The 18768-nt window shown below is 38.4% G+C and overlaps 1 long non-coding RNA gene across 2 annotated transcripts in view; it reads right to left on the reverse strand.

The window, feature by feature from the left end:
• Positions 1–1711: 1711 nt before the first annotated feature.
• Positions 1712–18768, reverse strand: part of LOC137521607 (uncharacterized) — a 306082-nt gene continuing 289025 nt past the window's right edge. For both annotated transcript variants that reach the window (XR_011022165.1, XR_011022164.1), the window contains 3 exons: positions 9342–9538; positions 7271–7428; positions 1712–1795 (listed from right to left, as the gene is read on the reverse strand). This is a non-coding gene — a long non-coding RNA (uncharacterized lncRNA). The remainder of the gene's footprint in view (positions 1796–7270; positions 7429–9341; positions 9539–18768) is intronic.

The raw sequence follows: 18768 nt of genomic DNA on the forward strand, positions 1-18768 counted from the left end.
CAGTCTATTTAGAGCGCAGAGAAGCAGAGGTCACCAGCAGTGGAGGGGGAGAGAGAAGAGGAGGGGAACAGAGGTAAGGAGCAGCAGAAGGACATGGAGAGAAGATGAATGGTATAGAGATGATAAGCAGCAGAGGGGTGCAGAAAGAAGCAGAGGGGGACAAACAGCACTGCTCTCCCCTCACTCACTGATTGCCTGGAATGTGCAGGATGGATCTTGACCACAGTCACTCAGTCACTTCAGGAATAGGCCAGAAAGTCGGAAAGAGGCCAGACTTCAGGGATCTGGCCCTAAAATATATAAACATATGGAATATCTTTGTACAAGCACAATTTACAGAGTGTAAAATACTAAATCCCATTTTGGTACTCAAACTTATATAGAGGTCTAGGGCAGCAGCAGAACTCGATGAAGATAGAACAAGATCAGTTTCTGAAAATAAAGTCAGGGAGAAGCAATCCTCACCAAAAAGGCTATGATATTGACTGACTATATTTTTTTCCTTCCACTTCTAAACATTTTGTAACCACTTGAGGACTGCAGTGTTAACCCCCCCTAGTGACCAGAACATTTATGACTAAATTGGCCACTGCAGCTTTAAGGCCAAGCTGCATGGCCGCACAACACAGAACACGAGTGACCCCCCCCCCCCTTTTCTCCTCACCAACAGAGCTCTCTGTTGGTGGGGTCTGATCACCCACCCCCCAGGTGTTTGTTTGTATTTTGTCAATATTTACTTTATTGAATTTTTAATAAAATGTACTATTTTTTTTTATTCATCTTAGGTCCCTCCCTCCCTCCCCTGTCCAGCCAATCACTGCGATCAGCTGTGCAGCGGATCGCTTTCCTGTGTCCCAGGGGGACAGCCGTGTCACACGGCTGTCCCCAGTACAGCACTGCTGCAGATCGCAGCGCTGTACAAAGTAATTACACAGCGATTACGCCATCTAACAGTCTTCTGAGCGGAGATCGCCGCTCGGAGACTGAAGACGGGGCGGAGTATAATGAAAGAGTATAATGTGCTGGTTGATTAGAACTTTAAACCAAAGGTATTTTAATATGTTGTAAATTTTGAAATATGTGTCAAAAAACACATTCCCTTATTAAAGTCAAAGGTGGTATTTCAGCAAATATCTCTGCAGCCTGCAGCATTGTTGAAACATTGGTAAGAATCATGGGTATCAATTCTGGTTATTGCAGTTTCAAGTTGACAAGTCCTCTGCCATTTGGTCTCAGGGAATTGTCTATGTAAACATTAGATTGGCAAGATCTTTTTTCAACAGTCTCTGCTTTTAGCTCTAGGTGATCCAAGGTTCTCATTTGTCAGTCTGCAGGTGTCCACGCAAGTTCATCTGTCTTTAACTTTTGAGACACTGTATTCAGCTAGAGTTTAAAATGACAACCATGGGAAGTTCAATTTAAAACTTTTTTAAACATTTGATACATTTCAGCAGGTTCTATTGCTCATAGAGGCTTAGGAAGAAGTTTTAAGATGTCTGTTAATAGATGGGAGCAACAAAATGAGAGGATGAAGATTTTACTGAGAAGCAGAGCATTGGCTTGGAAAAGAAAATGTAAAACACACACAAAATAACATAAAAAAGAAAAGTACAGTAATAAAAAGAAAAATGGAAAACCTTCATCTGTTGTCTTGTTACATTATAGCATTTCCAAACAGTGCAAGGGAATTTTTTTTCAAGCTTACCGTACTTTTTTCGACAAAAGTTTTTGACAATTGTTGGTGCAGTTAATTCTCCCTGGTTTAGCCAATCTAGGCTGCTGCTGCATACTGGAACTGTAGAAAGTAGTGATTATCGTATTGTGCTGATTACAATTTCGTGAAATTTCACATAATTTTTGTAATTACAATACGACTGTAATGGAAAAAATGATAATCATGAAAAATTACGTGAAATTTTGTGTAATTTTGGCCATACAGGAATTTTTATGATAACATTTTTGGAATTCTGAAAATTTTTGGAATTTGAGAATCTGTTAGGGACAAATTTTTGAGTAAAACACAAAATTATGATTTTGTGTTACCCATAATTTTGTAATTTGGTGTCGTTTTCTTGTTTTAGAAGAAATTATGAGAAACACGAAATTAAACACAAAATTACAATTCAATGGAAAAATTACTTAATGAAATTCCCAATTATGAAATTATGAATTTTCTAATAATTACGCATTACAATTTTGTGTCGTAATTGCACATTTCGTGTTATAATTATGATCCCCTTTCTTTCCCACTTTATTATATACTGTTCTGCATCCCTCTAATTTTCCTTCCTCGCCCACCCACAGTAAAGATTACTACAGATGCAGAAAATAGATTACTGATTACTTGATCTTTCTCTGCCCCTTCATTTAATTTAATAAAACTTACATTACTAAGGCCCCTTTTCCACAGGAGGCTGAAGGTGATGAATTCACAACCTGTCAGTGTCTCCTATTCACTAGCCAGGCACTTGCTGGTTCTAAGCACAGCCATTGAAAAGGCACCCTCCCCATGGAATCACATATGTGTAGTTGAGATTAACAATGGTTCCCTGCATGTCAGGTTTCAAGTTAACGAGACAACTTGTGAAAGTCAGTGTGATTCCATTAATTACCATTGTGGAACATACAGTTACATGGGAGAGAGATTTATGTGGCCACAAAAGTCAGGACAACAGGTAGAAACTATTTTAGTACTAGTCATTGAAAAAAAATAGATAATATGTATGCAGATTCTGAAGGAGTAAGGTTATGTCTTATTGTAGGTTTTTTTTTTGGGCGGGGGGGATCATCTGGTTGTGCCTTGTCTGCAGTTTGTTGCTATTAACTACCTAATCGAACAAGCTACGTGAGTTGGTGGTAAAGGAGCTTGTATTAGTCATACCTGGATACCTTCTGAGCAAACTACAGGGTGGGCCATTTATATGGATACACCTTAATAAAATTGGTATGGTTGGTGATATTAACTTCCTGTTTGTGGAACATTAGTATATGTGTAGTGGGGGGACTTCTCAAGATGGTCGTCAATTTGAATCCAACTTTTGTTTTTTCAATAGGAAGAGGGTCACGTGACACATCAAACGTATTAGGACATTTCACAAGAAAAACAATGGTGTGCTTGGTTTTAACTTAACTTTATTCTTTCATGAGTTATTTACAACTTTCTCTTTGTTTACAGCCATTAACATGTTGCCGAGATTAACACGTGAGGAGCGGATAGAAATTGTGTTGATGTCTGGTGAACGCAGTAACCGGGTCAATGCAGAAGATGCTGCAAGACACCCTACGAGACCACCCATCTCCCATGCTACGGTTAGCAAACTGCTTGGTAAGTATGACCTGTGTATGTTTATTTTGACTTTTAATTTTCAGTTCAGGTTTTCTTTAAGGCCACTGGATGTGCAAAATTGCTACATGATGATGTGTTTCCCTCTTTATGCACTGAAGCTGGCATGTTCCCCGAGTTTTTCCAGCACGATGGTGCACCACCACATTATGGGTGTCAGGTCAGAGCATTCCTAGATGAATAGTTTCCTGAAAAGTGCATTGGTCGTCGTGGGCCAGTTGAATGGCCCCCAAGGTCTTCTGATCTGAGCCCCTTAGACTTTTATCTTTGGGGTCATCTGAAGGCAATTGTCTATGCTGTGAAGATACAAGATGTGCAGCACCTGAAACTACGGATACTGGAAACCTGTCCTAGCATTTCTCCTGCGGTGTTGCTATCAGCATGTGAAGAGTGGGAGAAGAGGGTTGCATTGACAAGCCAACACAATGGGCAGCACAGCGTACACATTTTATAAGTGGTCAGAAACTTGTAAATAACTCATGAAAGAATAAAGTTACGTTAAAACCAAGCACCCCATTGTTTTTCTTGTGAAATTCCCAATAAGTTTGATGTGTCAAATGACCCTCTTCCTATTGAAAAAACAAAAGTTGGATTCAAAATGGCCGACTTCAAAATGGCTGCCATGGTCACCACCCATCTTGGAAAGTTTCCCCCTCACATATACTAATGTGCCACAAGCAGGAAGTTAATATCACCAACCATTCCCATTTTATTGTGTATCCATATAAATGGCCCACCTTCTAGATTTAAACATCTTAGTTTTTTTTTAATTATTGGATTCAACGTGTAATTAAATTAAATAAAGCAACAAATCACCCCAGCCCCCAATAAATAAATCAAAGAAACAGTTTTATTTAAAGAGAGTCAGAAGCCAAAAGAATTTCCTTTTTTTATTGCCCACTTATGTTAAGCAATAAGAAGTGAAAGAAGACTGAGAGGGGTGGGGAGAGGTGGCGATCAGTGGAGATTGACTGGACTGGAGGCAGAGCTACAGCCCAAAGCTCTGCCTCCCCCGGGCAGAAAAATCTACGACTTGGAAAGTCGTGGAATTTTGCCGCAGTATTTTGGGGGATAAAAACTCGTTTTGCAGCGATGTTGCGGCAAATCAGCTAAGGTCTTATTGCTTAACATAAGTGGGCGATAAAAACAGGAAATTATTTTGGCTTCAGACTCTCTTTAAAGAATTTTATTGCGCAGAATTTTATTATAATGAACTATAATTTACTATACTTGATATTATTTACTATAAAACCTTTATTTAAAGATAATAGTACATAGCAAAGTAAGAAGTTAAAAAAATAGAAGATAGATCAAGAAATTATTGATACTCATTGTGTTATTCGTCCATTTGTTCACGCCTCGATGAACAGCACAAAATATATTCCTTTATCTGTAAACATGCCCACTAACAATGTGAACACACACTGGAGAGGCGCCCCAAAAATATTTAAAATATAAAAATGAAGGTGGCTTACCTCATACAAGAAATCATTTACGGTAAAGTACGATTAATAATTTATTGAGCACAAGGCAATGTGTTTTCTGAAATCTAATTCTGAGAGGCACTCCATGCTAGATGTTTATCTTGACCCGGCACATTGATTGGCCTGATGAAGTGAGACGGATCTCACGAAACACGTTGCCTTGTGCTCAATAAATTATTAATCTTACTGTACCGTAAGTGATTTCTTGTATTAGGTAAGCCGCCTCAATTTGTTTTAAAATTTTAAATATTTTTATATTCTTGGGCGCCTCTCCACCATGTGCTGTTCACATTCACACCCCTCTTTCAGGGGTGTCCTCCTCGGGCCCCCAGGCTCCAGGTTTTCTTATGCAGAGTGTGACCTGTACAGACGGTGACCTGTATCTGCTTGGATATATAAAAGAAGGAGAACCAAGAGCCCAATATGGTGTAGTAAGTCAAGGCAAGTGGTATAATGAAAAAGAGTAAAATGTATACTCACAAACCAGGGTTACCTCCAGGCAACCACTGTATAAGCAGGTGAGGAGATTAACCTGTCCTCACTCAGGATTAAGAAGTCGCTCTCTGTAGACGTGAAAGAAAGGGATATCCCCCTCCACCAAGGGTGGATGTATAATGTATTATAAACTGAACAGAGGCGCCAAAAGGATAAAAACAATATTTAAAATGTTTAAAAAATTGCTTAGGAGGCAGTGGTGGACTTACCTCCCTCAAGCAGACACAAGATAGCTGTGTAATTCAACATAGGAACATTTAATGGTACACTCCAAGGGTTTAGTACAACGCGTTTCGCAGGTCTACACCCGCTTCATTAGGCAGTAAAAAGTAGGAGCACACAGCAGCGTAATGTCAGAGTCACACCTGGCGCCAGACACCTGCGAAACGCCTTGTACTAAACTTTGGAGTGTACCATTAAATGTTCCTATGTTGAATTACACAGCTATCTTGTGTCTGCTTGAGGGAGGTAAGTCCACCACTGGCTCCTAAGCAACGTTTTAAAAATGTAAATATTGTTTTTATCCTTTTGGCGCCTCTGTTCAGTTTATAATACATGTATCTGCTTGGAGGTGGTTATCTTCCTCATGTGCAGTTGATGGTTGCTTTCCTTGCAACCCACCTTTGTGAGTACTGCATGTTTTAATAATCAGAACACTGCATTTCCTGAACATGCTGCACCATCCAGGCTCCCGGTGTCTCTGTGTTTTTTTCTTAAGGTTCTCCTTACCGACTGCAACCACTTACAATGGGATAGCCTAAGGGACCTTTTACACTTAATGCATTGGTATGCGTTAGTGTGTGTAAGTATGTGTTAGTATGCGTTAGTACACGTTGGTACACGTTTTTCCATAGCAGTGCATTGTAAAAAAGCTTTTAAAACGCGTACAGTGGGAACTGCGCCATAGAAAAACATGGACATTACTTTGAAAATCAGTTTTCTTTCAGTTATAACTGAGAGCAACTGATTAAAGGGGCACTGTGGCAAAAAGTTGTAAAATGTAAAATACGTGCAAACATACAAATAGGAAGTATGTGTTTTCCAGAGTAAAATGAGCCATAAATTACTTTTCTCCTATGTTGCTGTCACTTACAGTAGGTAGTAGAAATCTGACAGAAGCGACAGGTTTTGGACTAGTCCATCTCTTCATAGGGGATTCTCAGGGATGTATTTATTTTCAAAAGCACTTAGTGAATGGCAGTTGCTCTGTCCAACTGCCAAAAAACTGTGTAGCGAGCAGGGAAGCTGGCCAGCATCATTGTTTAAATCCCTTTTTAGGGAATATCTTTATCCTATATAATAATAGGCTCTCTGTGTAGCTGGGTCCGTGCTTTTTGCTACTGCGCATGTGCGCAGTACGGACTCAGCCTCACACAGACAGGAGGACAGGGACAGGGCCAGGGAGCCAGGCAGGCGTATGAACGAGCGGCCGGGTGTGCGTGCATGTGCGCAGTATACCACAGACCCTAGAGCCCATTTTTAAATGGGCTTGAGTCTGCTAGTAATGAATAAAAGCCTGCAGTATAGAGGGCGCTATTATGGCCAGAAACGCGAAGAATCACTAGCGTTCCCAGGCCTGCCGGGCCTGTCACCGAAACCAGAAGTAGCTGCCGGCGGGGACAGGAGGATCCAACGAGACTGCATGGGCACCGTACAGCTGCAGGGGGCTGGTAGAAGCCCCAGGTGAGTAAAACTCATTTTTCTTTAGCCTTAAATGATCCTTTAAATGTGGCGATTTCCGTATTGATAAAAATGCTCCTAATTTTGGTTGAATTTAGCTAAATTTTGCTAAGATTCAAGTTTACCCAAAATGCATTAACATCAATGATGGTGACAAACATCTGGAGACTCAGTTAGTTCAATTGAGAATTATTCTTATTAAGTGGGGCTGTTAGGGAAACTTTCAAGGGAACCTTAACTGAGTACAAAAAAAAAAAGTTTCACTTACCTAGGGCTTCCCCCATCTCCCTGCAGATGTCATGTAGCCACGCCGTCATTTATCAATCATCCCTTGCACCTCCATAGCTCTGGCCACGCTCATCCTCCATCATGCTTCTGTCCCTTTAGTCATCTTGCTCCTGCGCAGTACACATACGTATGCGTTCCCTTTAATGAAAGTATAGTATAGTAGAAAGTATATTTTTTTGTTAATCTAATACTAATTCACCTAATCTTAATTCCCCTAACCTTAATTTGCTAATTCTACTCTTCTAGCTTGTGCTGTGCTGTAACAGTTTATATCTGCTCTTAAGAATTAAAGTATATATACCAGACCAGCAAAAAAAAGTCTGCCCGGGCAGCCCCAGAACCATTTTAGGTTAACTGACATTTATTGATTAGTTGTGAGGTCTCTGACAGTAATGAAAATGCACTGCAAAACCAAAAAAAAAAAAATACATTTTCAGCTTACTCTTTATATATTCATTCAAGCAGGAAGAAAAAAACATATTTATCTCTGCTGTATTCACGAAAATTCTCCCAATCAGCAATTTTGCAGTGAATTGCAGCCAGTTCAGTCCATTTCATCCCTCAACATACATCATTATAAGCAATAACAGCGATGGTAATGTTTATTATTGCATCAGCTCCATAAAGGTAGTCATAAAAGTGATAATGATGAGAATTTTGTTGATGGGAATAATAATAGCACTGGGTGGTGATTATAGTGAAAGAAGTGGTGAGTGACTATTCTACTGGATAGTATTAAAGATGATGAAGAGAATGATATGGACAAGGAGGACGAGGAGAAGAAGGACAGAGAGTCCCAGCCTAGTGCAAAATACCATCTCAGAAAAAGCGCTGGACACTAAATAGGTTTACATACAATGGTAACAGAAAGTTATACAACATAGGACATGATTATACAAAGCAACAGGGGAAACACGTTCATGTGACTTGGGAGATGGTTGGAACCTGGGACCCTGGCATTGTACATGAGACTGCTATCCTCTACACCACCTTTGCACATCCACAGCATGCACCATAGTGGGGTAATATTAAAAACATACTGGACACTTGCGCCATGGTGAGGCAGACCTCCGGGCAAGTGGCCTAACCTAAATTAAAAACAACATATGTATAACCTTGGGAGCAGCTAAGCAAAAATGTGTAACTTACATTTTAATGGACAGCGAGGAGAGGGCCAGCGCATATCACAAAGGCTGCATCTGAAATGGTCAACAGCTCACATGTGCAGCACCTCTAATAAGCTATCTGCACACTTCGCATTCAATTCAGATGCAAATCATATGCATAACTACTATTACTTACCATGCAAACGGGAAACTCAGAAATACGGGCTGGGAGCAGCTAAACTGGTAGTTACATACTAGCGAAATTATGAATGGGGGGGGGGGGGGTTGCGCATCCCTAAAAACATGCTGCAATTGACTGGTTAATCGCTCAGGCATGCACCACCTTTATTAGGCTGAAAATGCATGCCCTGCATCCAAAACAAATGCTACATTTATTATACTATGGAGGAACTTTGGCTTCCACTATAGTTTGCATGCAAAGTATAATATACTGGACACTTGCCTCACCGTGGTGCAAGTGTCCATTATATTATACTTTGCGCAAACCCCCCCCCCCCCTTTTTCCTAATTTTGCTAGTATGTAACTACCAGGTTAGCTGCTCCCAGCCCGTATTCCTGAGTTTCCTGCTTGCATGGTAAGTAATAGTAGTTGTGCATACGATTTGCATCTGAATTGAATGCGAAGTGTGCAGATAGCTTATTGGAGGTGCTGCACATGTGAGCTGTTGGTCATATCAGATGCAGCCTTTGTGGTATGCGCTGGCCCTCTCCTCGCTGAATATTAGAAACAGTATAGATTGGACTGCAGGGACACCAGCACAGGTTGTGGATACAGGTCAGCCAGTGGCTAGATTTTGCTTTAAATGGAGCAGTCACTGTGTTGCTATGTTAAAATGTGGCCACAAACGTAACTGAAATTATATCTGATTATTAATTAGAATCCTATAGTAAGAAAATTTAGTACGGTGCTCCGTGCTGTCATACCCATAAGAACTGTTGACTCCCTCGCCGTCCTCCCATGTGCCTCCATTCAGCTGCAATCAGCCTGGTAACTGACTAAGTCACATCAGTCGGGGTCTTCTGCGCATGCACATCCCTTAGTGCAGGAGTCATGTTCAAGTTGTCAGATTTCTGGTGGTTGTCTGGAGATTTTTTTTCCCTGATCTTTGTTGGACTGTTTCCTGAGGAAATTAAAGGACAACTATCTACAATATACAAATAAAAGCAAGGAGGTTTGAATCAGGATGATACTACTATTTCTTGGCGTACTTAAAAGAATAAGAGTAAGCTTTCGGCTGTGTAGCCTTCATCAGACTTCAATCCCGTTGTTAATGTTAAACAGGATTGAAGTCAGATGAAGGCTGCACAGCTGAATGCGTACTCTTGTTCTTTTATGTTAGCCAATAAATTATATCATCCTAATTCAAAATTTCTTGCTCTTACTGATGGCTGACCCAGTGCAATACTCTACTGCTACTTCAATATACATATAAAATCTAAGTATTATTTAATAGCTATGTAAGTATTTTCCCAGTTTTCATGTTAAAAATCAGAGCTAAAAGCTCTACCTTACTTTTGTAAGTTTTAGCTGCATTGATATGATTAGCAGGTAAGTCTATGTTTTACGTGAAATGTGACATCAGCCATTGCTGATCTATGTATCTCTCAGAAAGGTAGAGTGGGAGTGGGAGTCTCTGAAAGGTAAAGATGAGGCAGGGTACACCACTTTGTAGAACACTGCACTGGAAAATAATGCAATAATTAAATAATTTTATTGACAATACTTACTAAAGAGGATGAAATGTTCAACATTTTTGAAATGTTAACACCCTATCACAGTAAGAGAGTGCCAAATTCTGCTTGTTTACATTTTACTCGGTGTCACAACTTTTTTTGGAAATGGGTTTGTACTTGTTACATGTTGCAAGTAGCAGTAGCACAATCTCAAGCAGCATTCATTCAAAGGTTCCTAACAACAGTAACTAATCTTTGCCAATATAGAATATATAGCTTCACTTTTAAGGGGCATTTCTAGACAATGTACAATATTTTTATTTGCCCATTTAATAATATTTTACTACATATCCAGTTTTCTAACTTTGTTAGCTGATGATATGGAATATTTTTCACGATCAATCAACATGGACATCTGAAAAAATGAAATATGTTGCACTGCTGACATTTAAGTAAAATGTTTTCCTTTCTTGAACAGGAGTTGTTTCATTATTTAATTTCACCTCTAAGGTCGCAAGAGATTGTCTTCAAAACACAAAAAAGGCTCAACAACATCTGTTCTTTCTGTGGCTACTAAAAAAGTTCTGAATGTCTTGTGCCCTTCTGACCTGCTTCTACTCTGCCACTATAGAGTCAATATTATGCTCCTCTATCATCGTATTGTACACCGGTGTCTCTGTAAGTGACAAGCATAAGCTATAGCGGGTTATCAAGGCTTCAGAGAAGATTATTGGGGCCCCCCTTCCAACCCTAGACCTCCTACACTCCTCCAGATTGCTATTCAGTGCAATCAGAATCGCAAATGGTCCTTTCCACCCTGGCAACCACTACCTCAACCTAATATCATTATCATCCTGTCGCCACTTCAGGACCACCACAACCACGACTTCCAGACACAGAAACTCTTTTTTCTCCCAAGCTGTCCTGGCCCTCAACTCAGCCCCCCCCCCTTCCTAAATAGCAATCCCCAATGTGTAATGTGTGTTTGCCCCAATGTGTAACATGTGCCCATACACTATGAAACCATGTATGTTAATATTTATTTATTGTACGTTCATCACTGAGCTGTCTGTGCCAGAAATAATTCCTCGTGCAATACCCTTTACTTATCAAATTCTGATTCTTGAGAGTTTTTTTCTCTTTTTTTATACCATTGTTTTACACTTTTCAAGGTATTGAAATAGCCCTATTATACTCCACCCTTACAAGTATACATTTCTTTCAAACCTAGATACTAAGCAAACCATTAGATTTATTAGTAGAAAACAGCTCTCAAAATTCTATTAAGTGACTTTGCCTCGGTAATGAACACGAAGGTCTTCCATTATGGCTTTCTTCATCAATGTGCAGCCACAAAAGTAAACATTTATTTTGGTGTTTGCAAACCCCAAAAGGTAAATTACTGTTTAGTAGATTTAGTTTGGCTGAATTGTCTTTAAGAAATGCAAATCTTATCTTTAATTAGTACAGTAATGGGCTAGTATAATTGCATTTACAAGTCTAAGCTTAATTTTCTTTCTATAATATTTGGCACAATATTGATCTATAATTAGCTGTAAAAATTAGGCGATATGAAAATGTGTGGGCTGGTGTACTCATTAGACACTTTTAACAATCGCTGCCAGAGCTCCTTGACCTATGAATCTTATTCCTTATAAGTGCTCTGAAATGTATGTATAAATTGCAGAGAGTCTATCTCAAGTAGGATGAAAGTGATCTCCATCTGTGCTTTGAAAATTGACTATATTCTGGCAGCAATTTCACATGGTTCATCTTTTCCCACCTATTATATAGCACAGATTGATAATCTGAAGGGGGAAAAATATGAAAAAAAAAATATACTGTGTATGCTGAAAATTTTCCAGGAAAGGTTCTTTGAAGCACAGTAAGGAAGCCTACCATGCACCAGTAAATTAGCCGCCTACCTGCTACCATATATGGATAAATATTTATGTTTAGATAATTTTTGTGCATAAGCCCCTGTAATAATGAGAACAGATGGAACAAAATACAGAACCCAAAGAAATATACTTTGTGTACATTATAGATGTCCCCCCTTTGTTTAAGATACAAGTAACCAAGGCATAGCCATGATCTAAAGAAGTGCAAATGGTCGTAGACAGAGAGAGAACTGTGACTGGACTTGAAGTTGAATACATGTTGAATACATGTAATGCCTGGTACACATCATGCAATTTCCCATCACAAAGACGGGTCGAATTGATTATTTCCACTTTTCCAATCGTTTTTTATGGTCACTTTACAAAATTTAAAAAAATGATAGAAAATCAGATCGGACCTGTCAGAAATAATCATTTTGATCTGTCTATCTAATGGGAAATTACATGGTGTGTGTCAGGCCTTACACTAATATTTTATAAGTGTAGAAGGTCTCAGTTAACAGAATCTGTTAGAAAAACTGCATTGACAGAGCAGTCATTGGTAGGCTAGATCATGTGACTAGTAACCTACATTGTGCACCATTTCTCTATTCTGATTGGGTCATGAACAGCTTTCATCTTCAATTCTTTCAAATCAAAGAAATTTGCATTATGTGTGGTTAAGCATTCCTCAGATTTGAAAAGATCCTGAGATCCCAAAACTGTCAAAAACCTGAGCAGTTCTTGCCTTTTGCATGATCGCTAACTCAGTAATATATAAAAAATAATATTTGCTTATCATACAGCATATACAGGTATACAAAATATAAACAGTTCCAAGTAGCGTTTCCTTCTAACAGTATTCCATTTCATCAGACCTTTATAGCCAAGAAATCATTAATCTTCTAAGTACATTCAAAAAAGAATATAACAGTTGTGTTATGTAGAATAGGATCAAAAGTAGTCTCATCTGTATCAATAGCTGTGTATATAGTAGTTGCGTAAAACTTGTAGTAATCTTCTTGAAAAAATAACATACAAATAGCTTCTAAAATAACTTCTTGTTTACATCCTAACAGAACTTAATGCTGAAAAATGAATAAAGTAAATCACCAGAACATTAAGTATATTACCCCTTCTCTGTCATCTCTTCAGTATCTAGAACTATGTGTGGGAAGGGAGCTTCTAGCTTGTGTGTCTTCTCAGAAGATTGGTAGGCTAGTGAGTGCTATGTGCTTCAGCTCCTACTTTTATAATCACTGGATGCAATATGGCTGCCTAGTTTGGAATTTTCCTAAATCTCTTGTTCTGATTGGCTAAGATTTCCATGTGTCACTCTTTGTCATATTTTAAATACCTAACATTTACTTAATTTTATTTACAAATTCCTTATTTCACTTATTTGTGGGAATTGACGTCATTTGGATATATACACATGCTGACATTTGCTTTTTGGGTCAATTTGACGTCTATAATTAAAAATGGATGTCACCAGCTATCTTGTCTACATTCCTTTTTCTATGACCTGATCTTTGACCTAATTGCCCCAGACTTTAGCACTTTTAAATATTAAATAATGTTATTCTATCTATCTTTTTATGACGTATTTCTGATAATATGTCCCTCTACTAATTAGTTTGAATTGTGTCTGTCCTTTTGCAAAAATGTTTTGACCCAGCAAAGCAGACCTGTAAAAGTCAACAGCAATTTTATGCTTATTGAAGTATACAGGGCTTCATTACATTTAAATATAAAGCCTATTATATAATTCTTCTTAAAACAATTTATAATATAAGATATAATTGCATATTAAAACGTAATAACTTTAAACATTAATAATATTAATTTTATACAGATTATAAAAAAGATGGCATAAGACAATGGTATTACACTTTCAATTTGTTTATGCTTTCATATTTTGACTTTCTCTGGCTAAGGAATGTTATCTACTTGCTGTCTGAAAGACCTTGTAACAAGAACATGTCAACAATCTTCTAGCTTACAAATTAAAAAAATCTTATGAAAGTTGAAGTTTCATTAGTTAAAATACACCAAGTAATATTTAAAGTTGTACCCTAACTTAACAGTTTGAATGAAATTATATGAAATATGAAATTTGCATGGTACATTAAAACATATAATGAACTAAAACAAATATATAAGGCAGCTTTTCCTGCATGAACAAACGGCTTGAATTCTGTCAAATCCTCCCCTTGAAAATGCTTTGCTAGAATACATTTTCTCATGTATTTATTTAAAACAACAAAAGTGAAAAAAAAAATCTTAACAGAGTCCCCATTCTTCAGAACTCTTGAAGTCTCAACTAACTGGCATGCCTGAGGGGGATACTGGGGCAGAACTCTGGCAGTTTGCAGGGCAGAAATAACTTTAACAATTCTCTGGGGTCGTCTTCTACGTATCCTGCAGCTCCCAGCAGCTTTTCGGCATTCATGCACGGCTGCTAGCGTGGCACCTGACCCGATAAGAGTCAGGCAGCAAGCCGAGAGCCGTACACAGAGGGAGGCGGAAAGCTGCTGGGAGCTACAGGAAGTGTAGAAGACAGTGCCCAGAGGACCGTTAAAGTTATTTCTGCCCTGCAAACTGCCATATTTCTGCCCCAGTTATCCCCCTCAGGCGTGCCAGTTAGTTCAGACTTTGAGATGCCTGAGATTTGAATAACAGGGACTTTGCTGTAATAATTTTAATATGCATTTTTTACTTTTGTTGCTTCTGCTGTACGGGGAAGTGGAGGCAAGTGCTATTTTTGACCGGTTGCTCAAGCATCAGACAATACCCACCTGTGCCGGATACTGAGGACTTTGCTGTAGCTAGAAAAAATGAGTCATCTAACTAGAGCAGACAACTCATGTGTGGCTAGGATAACAGAAGAAATATTTAACACATTAAACACACTATATAACTATTAGGGATTCAGTTTCCTTTGAGGATATCATCTTCTTGAGGCTGTGCTTGTAGCCTTTGTTTTCCATCAAGACAGACTTTGCCCTAGTCACTGAGAACCACTGCAGGAAGCTCCGCTTTTATGAATCCAGCAAAGCATCTGCAACCATGTCTGTTCTAAAGGGAGAAAAGCACTTCTGTGTCTGGATAATAGGTGGCAAAGTCCACTATTGCCAAGATGTTCCACTTGCCTTAGCTACTTGCAATGGGCAGCAGCTTTGAATATGTCCATTTCTGTCTTTCAAAAGCATATCCCCAACTTTTGGAGACAGGAAAAAGGAATAACAAGACACGCCCCTGCTATGCCCCAATTCACACGCAGTGCACATAGAAAAGATGGAGATGGTCATAAGATACTGTGGGCTGAGTTGAATGTACATAAACCTACCAGTGCTGTCGCCCCTTCTCCTTGAAGGAAAAATAAGGCCCAAAATAACAAACAGACATATAAAACATAACAAGACATACATTTTCATAAATAACCACTTCTCAGGCTTTTTGTTTGAATCTGGGTTTCCTTATTTGGAAAACTGGATAATGCCGTCCAAAGCACTGCAGCACCATTACTTGTAGAGAGAGTCATGGACCTACATTCTGTATTGAGCTTCATTTGACTCAGATGCTTCCTCTTCACATACTTTTTACTGTTGTCCTGGGCTGGCAGCTCCCTCTCCCTGCCCCATATAGCTTTACCTGGTGGTCTAGTGGTACCCCTCTCCACACCCCATATTGCTTTAGGATTTAAAACTGTGATATGCAGTATTTATGCTGCAGTAGCCACCCTCAATTGCTTATCATGATTGAACCAGTTTGAGGTTTTTAATATTGCGAGCATTGCAGAGTAGTAGCACTAGAGTAGCTAAACACCTGGTTTAGCCATTACAGTACCGGTATCAGCTGCCTCACAAGAGCTTGCAGAACCAATCATATGTGGGGTTCCAGGTATTCTTAAGAACATCAACATGAACTAAAGCCTTGTACATAAGCTACACTGTTCTCTGCCATGGTGGATTGTTGGGGCGACCTCAGCCAAAATTTAGCATGTGTGCAGGTACCCCAGAACTGCTAATGATCTGGCAAGCTGGATCTTTAAGTGACAATTGGAGGCCAAGTCCATTCTTTCTCTTTATTTCCCTCCCACTGGAATCAGCTTCATTGTTCCATGCACCTCATCCCACTATGTTTTGCTTTTGTTCTTTTTTTTCCAGCTTTTTATTCATTTATATTTATATATTTGTTGATACCTAAAAAAGAATAGTAAAACAAAACTATCATGGACACATTCCCATAAATGCACCAGACAACCTTTAATTAATTCACAACAGCATTAGTAGTGTTTTAGTGGTAATGGTTATTTTTATTACGGCTTAAGGGCTGTATAAGACAGGTCCACATGCTCAGGCAGGCTGACATCAGACTGTAAAGCAGTTTGTAACATACAGAGAATCCTTTGCTGTTGAGGGGACAGCTATCAAAAAACAAATTGTCAAGCTTGTCTTACATTAGCATGAGATAGGAACATGCTGTGATTGGCTAGTACTGAAGCGCTAAAAAAAATCAATATCCTTTTATGTAAATTTACTTTTTATGGACTCTAAGGATAACCTTAATTAGCTTGGAAATGTTATGTACTGTCCATAAATTTCTGCACAGCTGGCAATGCTGGGCAGAGAGCAAAGAGAACCTGTAAACACAGTAATATGAAAGCTGGGTTTGCTTATGTTTTTCCACTATCTTATAACATTAGTACTTAGTAAGCAATTGACCTGGAATTAAAGAGGAACCATAATGCATTATAGTAAAATGTAATACATTATTTAGGATACTCAATTTTACGTTAATTACTTTGGTTTTAGAATCAGAAATACCATCTATATCTATATGTTTGCATATGTGTATCAGCGCCAAGGAAACATAGTGGCCGTTGCTGAGAGAAGAACAATGTCCAGAGTTCACAAACAGGTAAATTATAAATGATCAGCGCAGGGTCCAAAAACAGAAGACGAGTTTTCAACAAAGAATAAGAGCAGGCAAATCTCCACCACAATAAATATTGGGGTCATCACGGCACAGCTCTGCATTCATGGATACCCAGAAAAAGGAAAGAGGCTTACCAGCTGGTGACAACCCACATTATAAGGTTGTATCAACAATTCATTTGGTAGGACATCAGGAAGTAACAGTCTGTCCAGGGTCCACCAATTCAGCAATGATTCATCTCACGAATGGATATCAGTAGTAAACATAAAAAAACCAAAAAAAAAATGGCAACTCTAAGTGTAAACCGTTTAATATAGAGTTTTCATGGTAAAAACAGCATAAAAAGTAGCATAAAAACAAATCTTACATACGGGGCCCATGCAATGGGAACCCCAAGAAAGTTGCACGCGTGTATGGGTTATCAGTAAAGGACAGTATAAAGGTGCCGCCTGTCTCCTTCCCAAACAGTTTTGCAAACTAGCGTCATCAGAGGATACACACAAACATTCCACAGTAATGCACCTTGTCAGCAGCAAAGATCTGTGATACAATTTAGAATGTAAATCAAGGTGAGAAATGGTTTCACAACAGACAAACATTAACAAAACAACTTATAAAGTACCGTCATACTATTTAAAGATAAACAATTTTATTTATTAAGTTTAGTGATGATTGTAAACAGCTGATTGTGATAACACTAAATTTAGCATACATTTTGGCAAATGTTCAATTGATTTTGTATAGTCACTCGTAATTTCACGTAAAATTTAGCGTAATTTGCTTAAATCGATTTTCTAAAAAACGGCAAAGTATTATTTTTTTGCCTTGTACCCACCATTCTTCTTAAGATATGTAACAATTTTGGTAAAAAATAGCATGTATGGGGGCTTTGCTATTAAAGTGGACCCAAACAAAAAATACAAGATTCCAGAAATAAAATCTATTTTCTAAATTATAATAATAAATAGCAGCCTTTTTTCAGCTGCATGATGACAAATATAAAATATTTTACATTTATTGGAGGAACCCCTCCCTTCCTTTCATATTGCCGGGACAGAATCTGGCAAACTGGTGGAGAAGGTGGTGTCCAGCAAAGGAGGATTTGCCTTAGGGGCTTTTTTAAAATATGTATGTCATGAGGGTATATTACTGTTATGTTAGTACATAAGGGCTTACAATTGATGGAACATGAAAAAAAACAAACTGAAAAAATGTATTTCCACATAATATATTGAAGCCATACATTGTTTTAGGAACCTAATTTAAATGTAGTGATAGCCGGGACTAATGGTCAAATAAAACTGGTGGGTTTTATTTGCAGTAGCATTGCTTATTTTAAAACTATAGGGGATGGAATTGGAGAAATAGTATATTTTTTCTTTTTATGTGTGTATTTGCCTATAAAATGCATAGAAAATAAAGTAATTACTGAAAACAAGTATCGCTCACAAAAAAAACCAAGATATAGATCATTTACGTGTGATGAGTAGTGATAGTGTAGTGAAGTTATTGGCGAATGAATTGGAGATCGCTGACAGGGGAAAATTGCTTCCATCCTGAAGGTGAAAACACCTGTGGATTGAAATGGTTAAAGTTCTACTCTACTTTAGTACAGGAATGTTTAATTTTTTGAATATTTAGATTATAAAAATGGAACTTTTTTAGTGCAAGCTGCCAGCAGTCAAGCAGACTAGCGGATACACAGTTGTAGCTTCTCAACCTCCTTCCACCTCTCCCTCTTCTCAGAAGAACCCAAACCATTATCAATTATCACATTATTGAGGTAGGGCCAGCTGTAAACCCCACTGAAATCACAACTCTCTAGTGAATGACATCATAGTTACATAGTTATTTGG

The sequence above is a fragment of the Hyperolius riggenbachi genome, chromosome 6 (assembly GCF_040937935.1).
Source record: "Hyperolius riggenbachi isolate aHypRig1 chromosome 6, aHypRig1.pri, whole genome shotgun sequence".
Classification (NCBI taxonomy): domain Eukaryota; kingdom Metazoa; phylum Chordata; class Amphibia; order Anura; family Hyperoliidae; genus Hyperolius; species Hyperolius riggenbachi.